At 44.4% G+C, this 17,400-nt stretch overlaps 1 protein-coding gene across 6 annotated transcripts in view; it reads left to right on the forward strand.

Moving 5' to 3' along the window:
• LOC146854878 (sodium- and chloride-dependent GABA transporter 2-like) overlaps positions 1–17,400 on the forward strand; it is a 1,159,405-nt gene that overhangs the window by 990,826 nt on the left and 151,179 nt on the right. The window lies entirely within an intron of this gene.

Genomic DNA, 17,400 nt, shown 5'->3' on the forward strand with positions numbered 1-17,400 from the left:
AGAGCAGAGTGCATGGTATTTAAAAAGCAAGACGTATTTGAGTTTTACATGTCCTGACTTTGATTTTCTATGTTGTAAGGCTGTATTTCCCATAGCAATGGCTACCCTATCATATTTAATAAGTAACACCTTCAGTTTGGGAACAGATAAAGAAATGCTTTTTCCATCTAAAAAAAAATTGTAATGTGCAATGTTCTTTAATGGTAAAGTCGTATTTTAAGTTACTATTCTAAAAACACAATTTTTAAAAAGTTGCCAATTTGTGCTAACACCAAATGTGTCTTTCAGCCAGTGTCACATGACTGTGATTGACACTTCTGTGGTGTTTTGTGTATTCCTTCAAGTCATGGGCACAAAGTGCCTTTGGTGTGGGGCAGGGTGTTGCTCTCCTAAGCAGCGTGTCCTAAGGGGTCATAGCCAGCTCTTCCTTTGGTTTGCAAACGGAGCTTCAGGAATTGTCTAACCCCTTTCACACTTCTACCGACTGCCTGCTTACAAATGTAGCTAACACCTAGGTCTGCCTGCTCTTTGTTGCCCTAGACATTATTGAGTCAAACCCAGGAAAGAGGTAAGGTTCGACAAAAGGGGCAAACCCAACCACAGACTGACAATGAGGATAAACGTGTCGTGAATAAAATATTACGCTCTCAGAATTTCAGTATATAAATAAGATCATGCATAAAGCAAGAGGCTGAGTCTGTGGTATCAGGTTCATAAAGGGCTTTATTCCAATAACTCGAGTCAAAGGGAGAATATTACCATCACCACAAAGGATCTGGAAGGGACTCAAAAGTATTCTCAATATTCTCAAAACATTATTCACAGAGTACAGTATATATACATCGGAAACGAAAAGAGCAAAAGAGAGTGAGATAAGAGCATGTGGGCGTGTAAGAGGGTGTGAAGGTGGGCGTCCATGTGGGCGTCCACTTGATGATAATGGGTAATTTGTCATGTGTGGGTGGATACCTGGAGGGGGTTGCGTGATCTGCTGGAATTGTACTGGAACTTTGCCTTACTTGTGCTCAACTCGAGCATGACGTGTAACTGACGTGGGGAGGGTTGCTATGCAACCGGACAAGTCTGGAAGTGAGGCCTTCAGTGTCAGGACGACCAGCACATCTTGTATTATCTGATATCTAAAGTCTGGAGCAGGGACTGATTTGTGACATAGGTTGCTCATCACCAAAAGCCAATGTGGCATTTATTTCTTCATTTACTGCTGAAGTCTTGCACGGGGGCTATGGGCTTTTCACTGACGTGAGCTTTGTAATCACACAAGAAGAGACAGAAAGGCTAGGCTTTCTCCTTTGCAGATGGGTCATGTTTATATTCCTCCTTCTCCAGGCAGGAATGTATTTCTCGAGGAGCGGAGCAGATAACTTGAAGGCTGAATACAGTTTTGGCAGGCAACAGGCCGGGCTAGGCACCGTTAGCCGCGCAGGGAGTAAGACAAAGTTCATGGATACAGATACAGGTCCAGGCTGGAGCATTCAGAGGCAGAAGCAGGAAAAGCTCGATGGCAGAATTCAGGGCCTAACTTGCCAGAGCTGAAGAACGTGAAAAGTACACCATATAAAGACAGTGGCAAGGCATACTTAGGAACGGAATATTCGACCCATTCAGGGCGGATCTGAAAGAGGACATGTTGACGTTGGACACAATTGTATTTGCGTCTTCATAGCTTGAAGTGGAGGGAACATACATGTACTTGTAGCATGTACATGGAGCCGTTGGGGTCTAAGATAGGGGACACAATTGATCATAAAAATTCATATTTCCTCATTCCCTCCTTGTCCCCTACGGACCCTTCATGAGATATCGATCCTCAGGAATCCATCAATCTGTTCATGTAACATCATTTGCTCTTCTTTCTTCTTCCGGGATTTTGAATGAGAACTTGAACGTGGAATACATGATGTGGCACACAGGCCGCAAATCGCTGGCCCACATTGTAGACACAGGCAGCAACTGAATATTATTAATAGTATCAACCCACAGACGGTCAACACTTTCCATCCCCAAGCCGATATTAATCCCCAGAGCCAACCGGACCATGTCCACTTGTCTGGGTCTTGATGTATGCTTTGGGCAATCTTGTGGAGCCTTGTTATTGTTTTGTATACAGACGGTGCGTTATTAGGAATGAAAGAAATGATATGTAGCACGTCCCACCCCAGTCTAAGGGCAGTTGCACATAGGCTGTCTGGCCACAAATAAAGTAGGTGTGTCGTGATGCTCTGAAATAGGACTTTCCTTTGTCTTTGAATACTATTATAGTATCACACTCACTGTGCCCCAAATGTACTGAGCCTTCTTTTCTGACACATAAGTTCCCTTTTACTGGCAGAACAGTAATTGAAGGCGGACCTGACATGTGTTGGGGCTTTACGTTCAACACTATAAAATCGAGGGTCGCATTTCCTTGCAGATACTCTTCATTTTCTAGATCTGTACCTTTCATTTGGGGAAGACCCTCTTCATCTGGGAAACATGCTTTGTTCATGACTTTATTCAAGTTACCCCATACCCACTCGCCCCTACACTCCTTGTCTTGACATTCTTTGGCATCACCGTTGATGGATGTCATTAAGGCAAACCATGCTCCGCAAGAACCATTATGGGAGAACGGAAAAGGAAAAAGAGGCAAGACTCCCTTTACCTTCTGATACGGGGGAAATCGGCCACAGACCCAGCAGTCTGTAGCATTGCTAACCTGATGTGAATGGTGCAGCATCTGAATAAAGGTATTGCTGCGTAAGGCAAGTCGATATGATAACTCATGGGATGGCAGATCACTAAACGTGTGTTTTGTGGCATCATTAGTGGAGGAGTGTAAAAGTGAGGCAATAGAAGGAAAAATAGCATGTAGTATTAAGCTGATACATATTATCGTGATGCACAGAAGAGATAGAAAAATCACAGTCACTATACATCTACCACGTAATATTTTACAGTATTTGCTTCTTATCTTGCTCTTTTTTTTAATGTTATTGTCCAAGATCTTATGCAAGCCAGAATACATGTTCAACCGCTTCACCACCTAGTGGACTTAATTGATCAAACGGGTTCTGACTTTTTAGATCTAAGTTTAACTCCTGCTGGGGAGTCTCCTCTAGAAAAGGGGGCTCAAAGTCCAAGCAGTCAGTGTTCTTTTTGGAAAGTACAGTTATTCCCAAAGTAACGTTTGCAATGATGTATCCATCCTTTCCGTCCCTCGACTTTAACGGCGGTCCTTGTTGTTTAGCAACACCAATTTCGGCGTCTTCCACCTCGGCTTAAGAGGGCTTGATCTATCAAAGTTCCGGATCAGCGATGGAGTGTCCCTTGACCTGGGTGTTGTCAGGGAAGGCGGCAGCAACCTGCGAACAACAAGAGAGTAGTGCAGACATCAAGGAAGCCAGGTAATCTGTCAGCATGTTACTATCAACATCAGTAATCTTTTAGGCATTGGAGTGCCCCACATATTTGGTGGTCTACCAAAGACCACTTCATAAGGAGATATGCCTGTTCTAGTGAGGAAATATGAATTTTATGACCAGTTATGTCCCCTATCTTAGACCCCAACGGCTCCATGTACATGCTACAAGTACATGTATGTTCCCTCCAGTTCCAGCTATGAAGACGCAGATGCATGTGTGTCCAACGTCAATATGTCCTCTTTCAGATCCGCCATGAATGGGTCAAATATTCCATTCCTAAGTATGATTGGCCACCGACTTTATATGGTTCACTTTTCTAGTTTTACAGTTCAGGCGAGTAGGCCCTGAATTCTGTCATCAAGCCTTTTCCTGCTTCTGCCTCTGAAATGCTCCAGCCTGGACCTGCATCCGTGTCCATGAACTTTGTCTTACTCCCTGCGCGGCTAGCGGTGCCTGACGCGGCCTGTTGCCTGCCAAAAAAACTGTATTCAGCCTTCAAGTTATCTGCTCCGCTCCACATCCAATGCATTCCTGTCTAGTAGTTTAGGTAAACATCCTTCCAGCTACCGAGCAAAGGGCCCGGCCTCGCTGTCTTTATGCAAGTAATTCATAGCCCCTGTTACCATGGAAGATTCCTGCCCCCTCGCATCTCATGTAGACACAGACGCTTGTACATGCACTAACAGTCAGTATAGAATAGATTCCGTCCGAGAGACCTTTCCTTTTGGATAAAACAGTTCCTTAAACAAAGATATGAGATACGATTTGGGATTAGGTTGACCTGACCCCCCAGACTTCTGTCTCCACATGTAGAGCTAAATGTCAATTCCCCTTCACCCTCTAGTTGCACGTCAATCACACGTCATGCGGCTGCGCGCGCATCTCTGCCAAATATTTCTGCTGACACTGCAGGATTCTCTTATGGATCCACCCACTTGTGACATCATTTTAAATGACGTTTCTAGTATACGCCTGTATTTACGCCTATTTTCATTACGTATGTGTATTCTTATCTGTATTATCAGCTGTTACGCCTCCTGCATCTGTCTTAATGCAATGCTTTTCATATATATATTGTTACTTGTCAATAATGTATTGCCTATCCCTTCCTGAACCTTCGTGGTGATGGAATAAGATTGCCTGGTTCGAACTATAATTCCTTTGTAAGGAATAAAGCCCTTTTCAGAACCTCTAATACCACGGATTCTGCCTCTTATTTTGACTGAGTTATTCTTACTAGACTTTACCGCATAAAAAATAGTACAGGTAATTTAAATATTTACCACACTAGAATGAGCTACCATTCGCATGTAAAAGAGGGCAACCGGTAGGGCTACCATCCAATCTACACCTTTGTCTGCGCAAATCTTTGCTAGTCTAATTTTCAATGTCTGATTATGTCTTTCTACAAGGCCTGCTGCTTCAGGATGTCGCACACAATGGAATTTCCAGGTATACCCTAACAGAAGGGACACCTGCTTCATTAGTACCAGGACATATTTGTAACCTCTACATCTGTTTATTTGGATATAATCCATTTGGAACACTTCAAAAGGGTGGTCAGGTGGATGGAATCCACCTTGTTCCATCGGAATGCCTTTACCTGGATTGAATTGGCAACAGATCATACATGTTCTGACCTTTTGTTTCGCTGCTGCACGCAGGTGCTTGTTGAACCATATATTCTGTAAGCTATCTATCATTGCTTTCTCTTCTAAGTGTGCAGGACTATGTGCGGTATTTATAATCACTTGTACCATCGAATCAGGAAGAAACCATGTGGATTTGCCCTTATTCATCCAACCCTGATCAGTCAGTACCCCTCCTTGTTCCGACCATTTCTTTAATTCGTCCATCGTAGCATGTGTCTGTATGTCTTGTACATCCTTGGAAGGATCCCTAACTGTCATGGCGTTGGACACTGATTTAACCTGTAACTTTGTCATGTCTAGTGGGGTCTGAGCTGTCTGTTTAGCAGTTCGGTCTGCCAGATCATTGCCTTGGGAAATGGTATCTGTGGCTCTAGTATGTGCTTTACATTTTAGGATAGCTATGGCTGTTGGTAAATGTATTGCTTCCAGTAGGGCTTGAATAAGGGGGCCATGCTATATCTTGGCCCCATGAGAGGTCAAGAAACCTCTTTCTCGCCACAGAATCGGTGTAAATGTTTACTCTCAGGTGCTTAGCTCTTATGCACGCTTGTGTCAGGGCGATGAGCTCTGCTGCTTGTGCTGACAATATGTCTATTCTTTTAGTCTCTATTATTACAGTATCAGTAGTCACTGCATATGCTGCCACTAATTCTCCCGCCCCTGTCCTCATGCATGAGCCGTCAACTTATAGTGTTAGGTCGGGGTCTGGGAGTGCAACGTCTGTCAAGTCTTGTCTTGGTTTAGTCACGGTATGTATTACTTCAACACAGTCGTGTGGTGAAACACTTTCTGTACTGGAGGGCAAAAGGGTAGCGGGATTCAGTATGTTGCATCATCTGATCTCTATGTGTGGTTGAAATAACGTTAGCTCATAGTCAGTCTAGCTACAGTCAGGTGTTGTGTTTGTGTCCGGTTCAAGAGAACCTCTACTGCGTGTGGTACTTGTACTGTCAGAGGGTGGCCCAGCACTATCGAGTCACTTTGTCTTATGGCTAAGGCCGTTGCTGCAACTGATTTTAGGCACGCAGGCAAAGCCTGTGCTACTGGGTCTAATGTACTAGAAAAATAAGCACAGGGCTTGTGTTTTCCTGCATGATCTTGTGTTAGGACAGATAGTGCTGTTCCATCCCGCTCTGTCACAAAAAGCATAAACGATTTGTTGTAATCAGGGTTTGCTAAAACTGGTGCTTGACATAAAGCTCTCTTTAATTCTTCAAATGCCACAGTGTGTTCTTGTGTCCAAGAGAGGACTTTAGTAGAAACTGCCTCCTGTGTCGTCAACTGTATTAGGGGCTTGGCTATGTAAGCATACTGGGGAATCCACTGCCTGCAATATGAAGTGAGGCCAATGAATGCACGTACCTCCTTTTGTGTCTTGGGCTGTGAAAAACCAGAAATCAATTGAATACGTTCCGGTGCCCACAACTAATTCCCCTGAAAGATCACAATAAAACATGAGAAAAAGGGGAAAGCACCATACCTATTTCCTCGGCTTAATTTCTAAGGGGGCTAATTTCTAAGGGGCTTAATTTCTTAAGGGGCTAGCGGGAAGCGAACCTCCTCAGGGGCCAGCAGAAAGCCAATATTCTCCTCCTTCCCCCCTTTTTGACAGGAGGAAATCTGAAACAGATTTCACTGCTGTCAAACACTATCAAACCCTGTGTCTTGTCAACACTATTAATCCCTGTGTGTAGCTACTGGGCGTAAGCAAAATTATAGGAGATACACAGCGTATTTGAAACGGCGAGAAATCCTTCAAATTAATGTACAAACCTCATTGTGTTAGCTCATAAGCTGGCCAAATGACATCTCATATGCAAATGTCCCTATTACATGAACCTACACCAACCTGAAGTCAATATTAATGCTAGGAGGCCCTAATAGGAATGCTAAATTACCTAAATATTCGGAAAACCAAGTTTAAGAACAGTTGTTAATGTTGATAATTAATAATTTATCTGCTAAAGAAATCAGTCATTTTGCAATAATTTCCACCTATACAATAAACTGCATCCCTCGCCTTTCATATTCAAACGTCTCCCTTCAGAGGCTCAAACCTAATAGCCTAATTAAAAAACATGTCAACTTGTGGCGCCACCATTTACAAGAATGAGCTTACTAAAGCAAACTTTAAAAAGGAAATCCTGTCAGATATTTTCTCATTACCCTAAATACCGAGCCTCATTTGTCTCTCTGGGGTGGCAGTCCTTATTTAAAACAGGCCTTTCAAGAGTTAAGATGCGAGTGCACAGATCATAATGGTTCCTTAATGTCCAATCTGGAAACATATGACCGAGGCTGCCTGTCTATAAGAGAAAGGCAGTCATGTGATACATATTTTAGTCTTGCATAACTTTTTTCTTCTTTTATTCATCTCCAATACCAATTAGACATACACTGATAACGTGTTGTCTGCTATTTTGACAGCATGATAAAGGTAATATCATGTCTGTGAAATTTAGTAATTGTGAACAAGTTCCAGCCAAGCGCTGTGCAAAGATTGCCGTCGTCACGACCATCTCTGTACTGTTCAGGAGAACTTTGTATTAAACGCTAAACAGACTGGTCAATACAACACAAAAACAAAACATATATAAAATACATATGCCAAGCCATCAGTATACCAAGCACAGAAAGCATAGACAATTACACTAACATATATAAATGAGCAGTGATGCGCAATTACAGTACCTACAGCTCAGAGGCGAACATTCTGGCCTGCTTAATTTGTCAGGCTTATAATCAATAACTGATTTACCTGCCCTATACACCCCCAACTGACAGTGGGTCATCCCAATGATGACCAGCTGTCAGCTGAAATCACCGTGTCAAGTCTGACACACAGGATCAGCAACAATAATCAAAAATGAAGAACACACAAACCTGTCTTTTTTTTATAAAAATGAGCTATGCATCTTTGTACACAATGTACCCTCATGTCCTAGTCGAAGATGCATCTCCCATCTTTCCTCACAGACCCGTAACCACTGGATCATTTATCCAATGCAACTGGTGGCAGCCTGTGGCCACAATTCAAAAATGTCTGAATTTGAAAATCGTTTTTATATAGGCATATAGCCCTTAAAATTCCAAGCAAGAGCAACATTTTACTTTCTGGCCAGAAGCAATATAACATTTGCTAAAAAATAAAACAAATCTTCTCCATAGACATTTCCTCGGGGCACTGGTTTTGCACAGAATAGAACAAGGGAATCTTTCTCGACTTACATTTCTCAGCTGCCCTGTCTTATCAGAGAAGCTAAAAATAGCCCCTCAGCGCGGCCTGAGCCTGGGCTGCCAGCCAACTTTTTTGTTTTTCCTACTCCTGGCCCCCAAGGCTCTCCGGCTGCAGGCATTACACAGATGCGATGTCAGAGAAGCTTTCTAAGCAGTGCCTTTGTTCTGCTCCTCTCACCGGCCCCCACCTACACTGGCTACAAGGTCAGAATCTGTCTCCGATTTCTGTATCACATTCTGCTCTACACAGCCCCCACCTTCTCCTCACTCTGAAGCTGTCAAAGACAAAAAGACTACTCAATTCCATAAAAACTGCAATAATTCGCCCAATTGGAAAATTATTTTTACATACAATTTGCACTCAGGGGGTCATAATCTTACCGACTTGACCCAGCACATTGGCTCACTGGACCACCAAGAACACAAACCTGTATTCTTGAACAATTTGCAAATTCGAAATACCCACAATTCTTTTTTCAAGCTAAACTTTTCACTAATTATTTTTTCGTTAACACTTTGTACATTAGGGGTGTCATCAAATCACAGGTGTTGCTCCTTCTCTAGCTACACCCCTCTCAATTTCCTATTGACAACGTAGTCAAATGTTGGACCATGTAAACACCAGCTATGCGCTGTTCGTTTGGTGGGAGGCTCAAGAACCTTTGGGCTACTATATCATTATTATATGTATCGTGGTACTTGCGGTGGCACTCTAACTGGTCTTTCTACTGGGGCCACTCTTGCTAGGTCCTCTGAAAGGACGGGATAAATACCAGCAACGTCAGTATTTCTTTCTCTGTCAGCCTGCGCTCATTTTACCTGCTCCACTTCCTCCTGTAACATCTTTTCCTTGGCTTTTCCAGACTCCAGTCTACTTCTCTCTGCTTTGTGAAACACTTACTCTGTCCTCCTATGTGACTCCTTGCGCCAAAACTCAATGGCATCCTTCCGAGCTGGTCTACATTTTCTCTTTCATAAGAGTCTTTCGTTGTCTGTCTACTTGTTCTGCTTTTACTCGGATACCTTCCTCAACTAATACGTTTTCTCGGGCTTTGTCTGAATCCTCCCTACTTTTATCCTCTTTTCTGAGCGCTTTCTCTATGCGTCTATGCTATTCTTTACGCCATAATTCAATGGCATTTTTCTGTGACTGTCTGACTTTCTTTTTCCATAATGCTTCTTCTACTCTCATGATGCAATCTGCATCCCATGTCCCAACAGCGGGCCATCTCTGATTCTCTGCTAAATCCTTGGTGTAGTCCACCCACAAATCGAGATATAATACGGCATCTAGGCCATGTTTATGGTACATAAAGTACCCTGCAGTGTCCCTAGGTGGAATGGGAACGGCTTCCTCGAGTATTCCTTTTCTAGTTTTTATCTGTCTTAATTTTGAGAATAACGGCATCTTAAACCTTGCTACTTGATTCTTACTCGGACTTGAACACAATTAATACAATAAACACAGTAATAAAGATCGAACAATCACTCATACCACGACATTTAAAACACATTAAAACATTTTAAAATGAACAACGATAATTAGAATAAAACTAGCTAACTGCATAATACTAGATGTACTGCTAAACAGTACAGATACACTGCTAAAACAGTGCAGACCAGGTCTGTGTACCCAAACCCGTCTTGACCGGCACAAACCAATGTGCACGTCTAGATGCGTCCCCAGCAACGGTACTCACCGGGAAGCACGGAACGGAACAGAAGGCCTCGGAAACTCTGGACTGGACTTGACCAGACTGGACTGGACTCGACTCGTGACGTGGATTCTTCGGAACTTCGGAATCTGGTGGGCCTCTGTATACCTCGGACACAGCTCTCTCGCAGGTGGGCTCTGGGTAGGACAATCTGCGTTCCTCACCGCCTCGTCTGGATGCCTGGTCGCAGTCCGTCCCGTTCGTTGGCCTGAGGGAGTTGGTGGGAAGACCCGCGACGTGCGCGCTTGAAGTCCGTCACGGCTATGGAAGGGGGCAAAACTGGACCGTCATCTCCGGCGTGTGGGGAAAGAAATTGAACTGTTCGGGCGCCATTATGTCGTGAATAAAATATTACGCTCTCAGAATTTCAGTATATAAATAAGATCATGCATAAAGCAAGAGGCTGAGTCTGTGGTATCAGGTTCATAAAGGGCTTTATTCCAATAACTCGAGTCAAAGGGAGAATATTACCATCACCACAAAGGATCTGGAAGGGACTCAAAAGTATTCTCAATATTCTCAAAACATTATTCACAGAGTACAGTATATATACATCGGAAACGAAAAGAGCAAAAGAGAGTGAGATAAGAGCATGTGGGCGTGTAAGAGGGTGTGAAGGTGGGCGTCCATGTGGGCGTCCACTTGATGATAATGGGTAATTTGTCATGTGTGGGTGGATACCTGGAGGGGGTTGCGTGATCTGCTGGAATTGTACTGGAACTTTGCCTTACTTGTGCTCAACTCGAGCATGACGTGTAACTGACGTGGGGAGGGTTGCTATGCAACCGGACAAGTCTGGAAGTGAGGCCTTCAGTGTCAGGACGACCAGCACATCTTGTATTATCTGATATCTAAAGTCTGGAGCAGGGACTGATTTGTGACATAGGTTGCTCATCACCAAAAGCCAATGTGGCATTTATTTCTTTGTTTACTGCTGAAGTCTTGCACGGGGGCTATGGGCTTTTCACTGACGTGAGCTTTGTAATCACACAAGAAGAGACAGAAAGGCTAGGCTTTCTCCTTTGCAGATGGGTCATGTTTATATTCCTCCTTCTCCAGGCAGGAATGTATTTCTCGAGGAGCGGAGCAGATAACTTGAAGGCTGAATACAGTTTTGGCAGGCAACAGGCCGGGCTAGGCACCGTTAGCCGCGCAGGGAGTAAGACAAAGTTCATGGATACAGATACAGGTCCAGGCTGGAGCATTCAGAGGCAGAAGCAGGAAAAGCTCGATGGCAGAATTCAGGACCTAACTTGCCAGAGCTGAAGAACGTGAAAAGTACACCATATAAAGACAGTGGCAAGGCATACTTAGGAACGGAATATTCGACCCATTCAGGGCGGATCTGAAAGAGGACATGTTGACGTTGGACACAATTGTATTTGCGTCTTCATAGCTTGAAGTGGAGGGAACATACATGTACTTGTAGCATGTACATGGAGCCGTTGGGGTCTAAGATAGGGGACACAATTGATCATAAAAATTCACATTTCCTCAAACGTGTCATCTTCAGAACCTCTTATCAGAACACTCCTGGACCTGTGGAAGAATCACAAGAAGCACTGCAATACTGAGTAATCCCACCATGATCAACAAGGTCAGGTGGCCTAGCTTACTATTGGACATGGGGTCAGACCATCATGCCAAGAACAGCAAAGCCAGAAAGGCAACACCCATCTGAGGCCACTGACAGCTGTCGGTGCCCGGAATCCCACCTTCAGCTCCCCACTGACAGGCGAAGTGGCCAACTTACATGTTTCTTGGGGTTATGGTTGCCTGCCTGCTGCTGTAGAGTGGGGAGTTACTACCTCCTGTAGCAAACACCATTCTTCGACTCTCCTTTCTATCAGCTGAGGAGCCACCATCTCAAGCTGAACAGTTGCCCAAGGGATCAGGACTTCTTGTGAGGCAGGTCGGCCTTTACCAGTGCCAACTTTAGGGTTCTCCCCTACCGGTGTGAAATATTCTTGGCTCACTGAAACTGTGGCTAAGAGTTGCCCACCTTTCCCTCATTTTCTCTTCTTTTGGGACTTACCTGCACTAGCAACAGGTTCAGCCCTTCCAGATCCTTGGGTGAGGACGGGTACTGGACCAGCCCCTCACATTGACTCACTTCAACCTCTGGGTTGTCATTTCCACTGAGCTAGTCAAGGGAGAGGTCTTAGCTGACTACCACCCTTCTCCAACTAAGGGACCCAGCTATTTCTAGGGCACTACAGCCTCAGGCCTAACAGTGACATCCCTGGAGTACTCTTTACTTTTCTTGTCTCACCTGGGATACACTGGTTTGAGAGTACCAACCTGTCATGCACAACTGTGTGACTGGAACAGGTATTTCTCTGGGCAGTGTCTGGGATTCCACTCACCAGTAGGTGGTGGAAGTGTTTATTCCCCTCTGGAATCTCCAACTCACCTCTTGAGCCCACTTTCCAGTTGAAGACTAGGAGGATTTCTTCATCTGAGAAACCACCCTCAAAGGCTACACTTGCAACCCCTGACATTGCACTAGGGGTTTGGCTTCTAGGACAGCATAGGTGCCCTGTCTTGTTACAGTTACAGTTAAAAGCCTTCTTGGGGTCCCAGTTCTTATCCTGGTACCCATTTTAATTTTGTGGAGTGTCTCTGTGCCCACCCTCCTTGACTGGGTTTTGGGGGCCAACAGGGTACTCCTTACTTTGATCTTTTTGAGAGTGTCTCACTTTTTCTTCTGGTGGTGGCGGGGGGTCTTTTTGGCCTCATTCTTTTAGTCAACCTCACCATACCTACTTTTGGACACACTGGTTCTTACCCAATGATCCGGCTTCTTCCCCAACTCTTGGGGGCAGACTGGCCCCAGGTCTACCAGGTCTTGATACAACTTTTCCCGCAGACAAATATTTAATAGATTAATAGATGTTCTTTCATTATCAAATTATAAAGCCCATCATAATTGTGCACATTGTTACCTTCTAACCAACCTCCTAGAAATGTTACTGAGTAGTCTACAACATCTACCCAGGTCTGGCCTTTGGGTTTTTAAGTCTCACTGAACCTCAATGGTGAATACAATGCCCTCAAATAGGGTACCCTTCAGGAGGTCATAGGATTCTGCATCCTTCTGAGAGAGTAACAAGCGAACATTTCCCACAGGATAGACTTCTACAGCTTCCTGTGAACCTGTCTGGTAAGACAGGCTCTCTCTACCACTATGAACCACTTTTTGATATCATCACCCTCAAAGTATTTTGAAACAATTCCTTTGGGGATTTAAGGGTCAAAAGATTGACTTCACTCCCTATTTATTATTGTGCTGCTTCCACAGATGGGTCCTAAGCCCATCTCAGCCCTTTCTTTTTCTATGGCCAGGAGTTTAGCCTCTAAGGCTATTCTCTTGGCCAGTTTCTGAAGATCTGCATCTTTAGTGTCTTCCTCCTGTAGGACACTGCTAAGGTCACTTTCAGTGGTGTTGATATCTGAGGGTGTAGTGAGGGACCCAGGGCCCTCCCACTCCACCTCTTGGGATTCATTATCCTCTTACCCATTGGGGAAGTTTTGCTTTCCAGGGCCTTGTCATTCTCTGCCAGCAACTGCTGCAGACGGGCCTTTGTGGGTTTAGGGCCCATGGCAAGTTTCCATGCATTGTACAGCTCTTTGAGTTGTGGAACTTCCAGATGTGCATAGGGGGGGCAGGTTGAGCTTATGGGAGGTCCCTGGTGTCTCAGACATGGTGTTTAAAGTAGTTGAAAACTTATTAGCAACTTACAAAAAAATGCTAATGACTGCTTAGGACCTAACTACTTTACAGACTTTTCATTTATACACAGTGCGGTACTTAAACAAGGCCCTACTACTAGTTTAAGTAAGTTTAGAGAAAAAAAACTGTAATTGGAAAAATATTTTAGCTAAAGACCATTTTGAATTTCCTCTTGTGAAATCACTTCTCAATCAAGTGGTACAGCAACGTCAAGCCTTGTACCCCACCGCTGCACCACCAATGTAGGAAGTTGGCTCTTTATGTGATATACCTATAATTGGTTATATCGTGTAAAGTGTCTAGAAATTCCCCCGGAAGTGTAAAGGGCTTCTATGAAAACTCAAAGTGCTCTATTTGTGGTAGAGTGGTCGAGCAGCCTTGAGACTAACACAGAAGAGCGTAAAACATTTGTTATACACACAGTGATTAATAAATGACACACAACTCAAAAAGGAGATCCACACCAATTTAAAAAACATAAGCTTCTTTCTAGGTTTATTTTTTAAGACCAAGATCTATGTTCAAAGCTGAGTATGTTTTTTTTATAAGAAATACTTTTCAATTTAAAAAGTGGACACTTGCCACTTTCAGTTCAGCAATGTTAACCTATGGGAGTAAAACAAGAATGCAGTTTTGTAGGTAAGTACATGGCTTACAAATCCAGTCTTCAGGGTTCCAGGTCAAAACAAGGCAAGGTTCAAATTAGCACCAAGACAGAACCACCAGCGAAACAGGGGCGGCAGAGTGCAGATGTCAAATTCTGAGTCGGGGGCCCAATGTTAACCAATGGAGACTGGGTGTGATCAAAGATGTGCTATTTACAGATATGTAAAAGCGGTGTCAGGGTTTAGGCAAGCATTGGAGGGGCGACACGACAGCACCAAACATGCACCCTCAGTGGTGACAAGTGCGGAGTGCCAACACAGCGCCTGGCATCGAATGCAAGCCAATGGCGGAGATCGGTTTTGGAAAAAGGCTACAGGCTCTGGCCAGAAGGCCGGACGAAGAAAACCAACAACCACCAGGTAAGTTTTGATGCTTAGGGACATAGAGCCACTGTTGTTTGAGCTCCACAAGGCCCAGGGGCTTTGGTTGCAGGGGTGGCCTTTGACGTCAGACAAAGCTTACCCGAGCAGATCACTGTTTGGGGGGGGGTCTTCGGGTTGAGGCTGCAAGCGTTGGTGTCATGCCCAGGAGGGGTCAACCCTCATTGGTCTTGGGCTAGGGACCACTTGGGAACCTTCTTAGGACCGGTGGGTCGTGTTGACTCTGGCTAGAGGTGCCGGGTGCAGTGGTGGGTCTGGTGGTCAGCTATTGCAGTTGCACAGTGCTCAAATGTTCTTGGTTTCTTCTGAACAGGTCCAACGTCCTAGGGATTTCTTGATCTTTATGAAGTCAGGAATTCCTCCCAGGAGGTCACTGAGCCTGCAGGATGAGTTGACTTTTGTTGCAGGGCGAATAGTAGCAGACAGATTGATGGGGAAGGTGCCATGTCAGTCACTGGCCCTTCTTCTTTCTTGCTGTTGTGGCTCTTCGGCATCTGGTCTTTGTAGGTCATCAGAAATCTCAAATTGAGGGTTTCGGGATTCCCCCTAAATATTAGATTTAGGGGTGTTACAGGGGAGAGACAGGTAGGGACCAAAGGGTCCCTTACCTTGGGTGTCTACACCCTCTATAATGCCATCCTCCTGTGGAAGGGGAGCATAGACCTAGCCCTGATTGGATAAGTCCCAAGTTCTTCAAGATGGTGGGCACTGAAAAATGGGCTTCACTTTGCCTCCAGCACCTGCGGGATGGAATTGGCAAAGGGGGGCACACCTCCTATTCTCACTTAGTTTTCCTGCTGTTTCAAACCCCCTCTCAAGGTGGGGGTTTGAACCGAGGTCTTATTACGAAGGTGGCAAGGCCTTTGAAGTATCCCTCTTGTGCAATGTGTTTGCCTGGGGGAGGAGGTGTGAGATGTCTGCCCAGGACGAGCTTTGTTTCAGGCCTCAGCAAGCAAGGGCTCTCACCCCATGGGTCCAGAAACACGTCTGGTTGTAGTAGGCTGCCTAATGCTAGTCAGAGCCCACACCAGGGTTGTTAGGCTTTCTGGGGGTACCTCTGAGGTGACTGATCTCCCGACTGGCGTTCGGACCCCACACGACTTGTTAATATAAGGAATCACCAGCCTTGAATTTCTTCGAGATGCTCCTCTATCTAATGGCCCTTATCTAGCTTTGGGTTCTGTTGGCACTCCAATGTATACACATGAAGTTATTTTCATTCAATCTTGGGGTCTGATAGGCAGTATTCGCATGATCCAACATTTGGAAACTTCCACTCTTCGATGGCCCATAGAGCTTGATGGGTTCTATTTTCATTGCATCTTACTTCTGATTTGTCTGAAGTCAACTTGATGTATTATTGAAGTTATTACTGCCAGTCCGTATCAACAAAATTATATATATGCGCTTAGAAACATTGTTATTAAGGAGCCCCCGACAATACTACGTGTGTATATATATATATATATATATATCCCAACGTAGAAGTAGCCCGAAAGAGAAGTGGCCGCAGGCAGTTGATTTCGTTCCACTTTATTAGTGGCAAACTTGCAAGCTGGTCACAGACAGGTTTCAGCATTCACATTTAAAAGATGGCCAGACGCGTTTCAGGAAATAACAATCCTTTCTTCAGTGGCACAACTGCTGCAGTGGACGGGGAGCATCCATGTTGCACTATTATACACAAAGTTCCGCCCCTGTGGGCGTGGCCACCCCAGTGGCTTCTTGGATCTCGTAGTGCACATCGGTAATCCTCAAGTGAGTCCCAGTACCATTCCAGCAGTACATTTTGAAAAAGTCTTACCCCAGTGGGTTGATGTTGAAAACTGCTGCCACACAGCCCCGCTTTGATAGTTGACAGAGGGAACTTCGTGTTCGCACCGGACTAGCGCTCACACCCTGCCTCATGGAGTCAGCTTCACCCGTTACCCCGGGCCTGCTCACCAGCAGTGGGCCTCTTCTCACGGCTGGCAAAGCCGCTAATATCCCAACGTAGAAGTAGCCCGAAAGAGAAGTGGCCGCAGGACGAAGGAACTGTTGGTCTTTAAGTCCACTCCGAAACGCACGTCGACACTTTTTGTCTGCCATTTCCAGTTTGACATTTTTGAAAATATTGATTTTGTGATATTTGTAATAATGGTTCATCGGAGGTATTGTTCTTTTTTCTTTATTTAGGTATGTCTGGTATGCATGTTGTGTCTGTGAATAGTGAGGTTGTTATTTTTGTGTCCATTGTGTATTATGTTCTGGTGGGGCTGTTCTTGTGATTTTATGTAGAGAAATCATTGGATTTCTTATAATTGAATGTATATAGATATAACTTTTCCCAAAAATTATTTTGATGAAATAAATTAAGATGAAAATTTTGTCTGTGGGACAATGATGTTTTTCGATTATCCTTGGATGTATTACCTATTAATTAATGAATAGGGGAGGTTTGTTGTTATTGTTTAGTGATTTCCCCTGCCCTCCTCTCCCTATATTGTTATACTCAGGAGCCCTATTTTGTTTAGTGGTACATGTTTTAATAAATCCAACACTTGCATCAGTGTGAGTTTATTAAGAGGAGTTGTTTGGTACCAAAAATTTCTGGGT

The sequence above is a fragment of the Triturus cristatus genome, chromosome 4_1, assembly GCF_964204655.1.
Source record: "Triturus cristatus chromosome 4_1, aTriCri1.1, whole genome shotgun sequence".
Classification (NCBI taxonomy): Eukaryota; Metazoa; Chordata; class Amphibia; order Caudata; family Salamandridae; genus Triturus; species Triturus cristatus.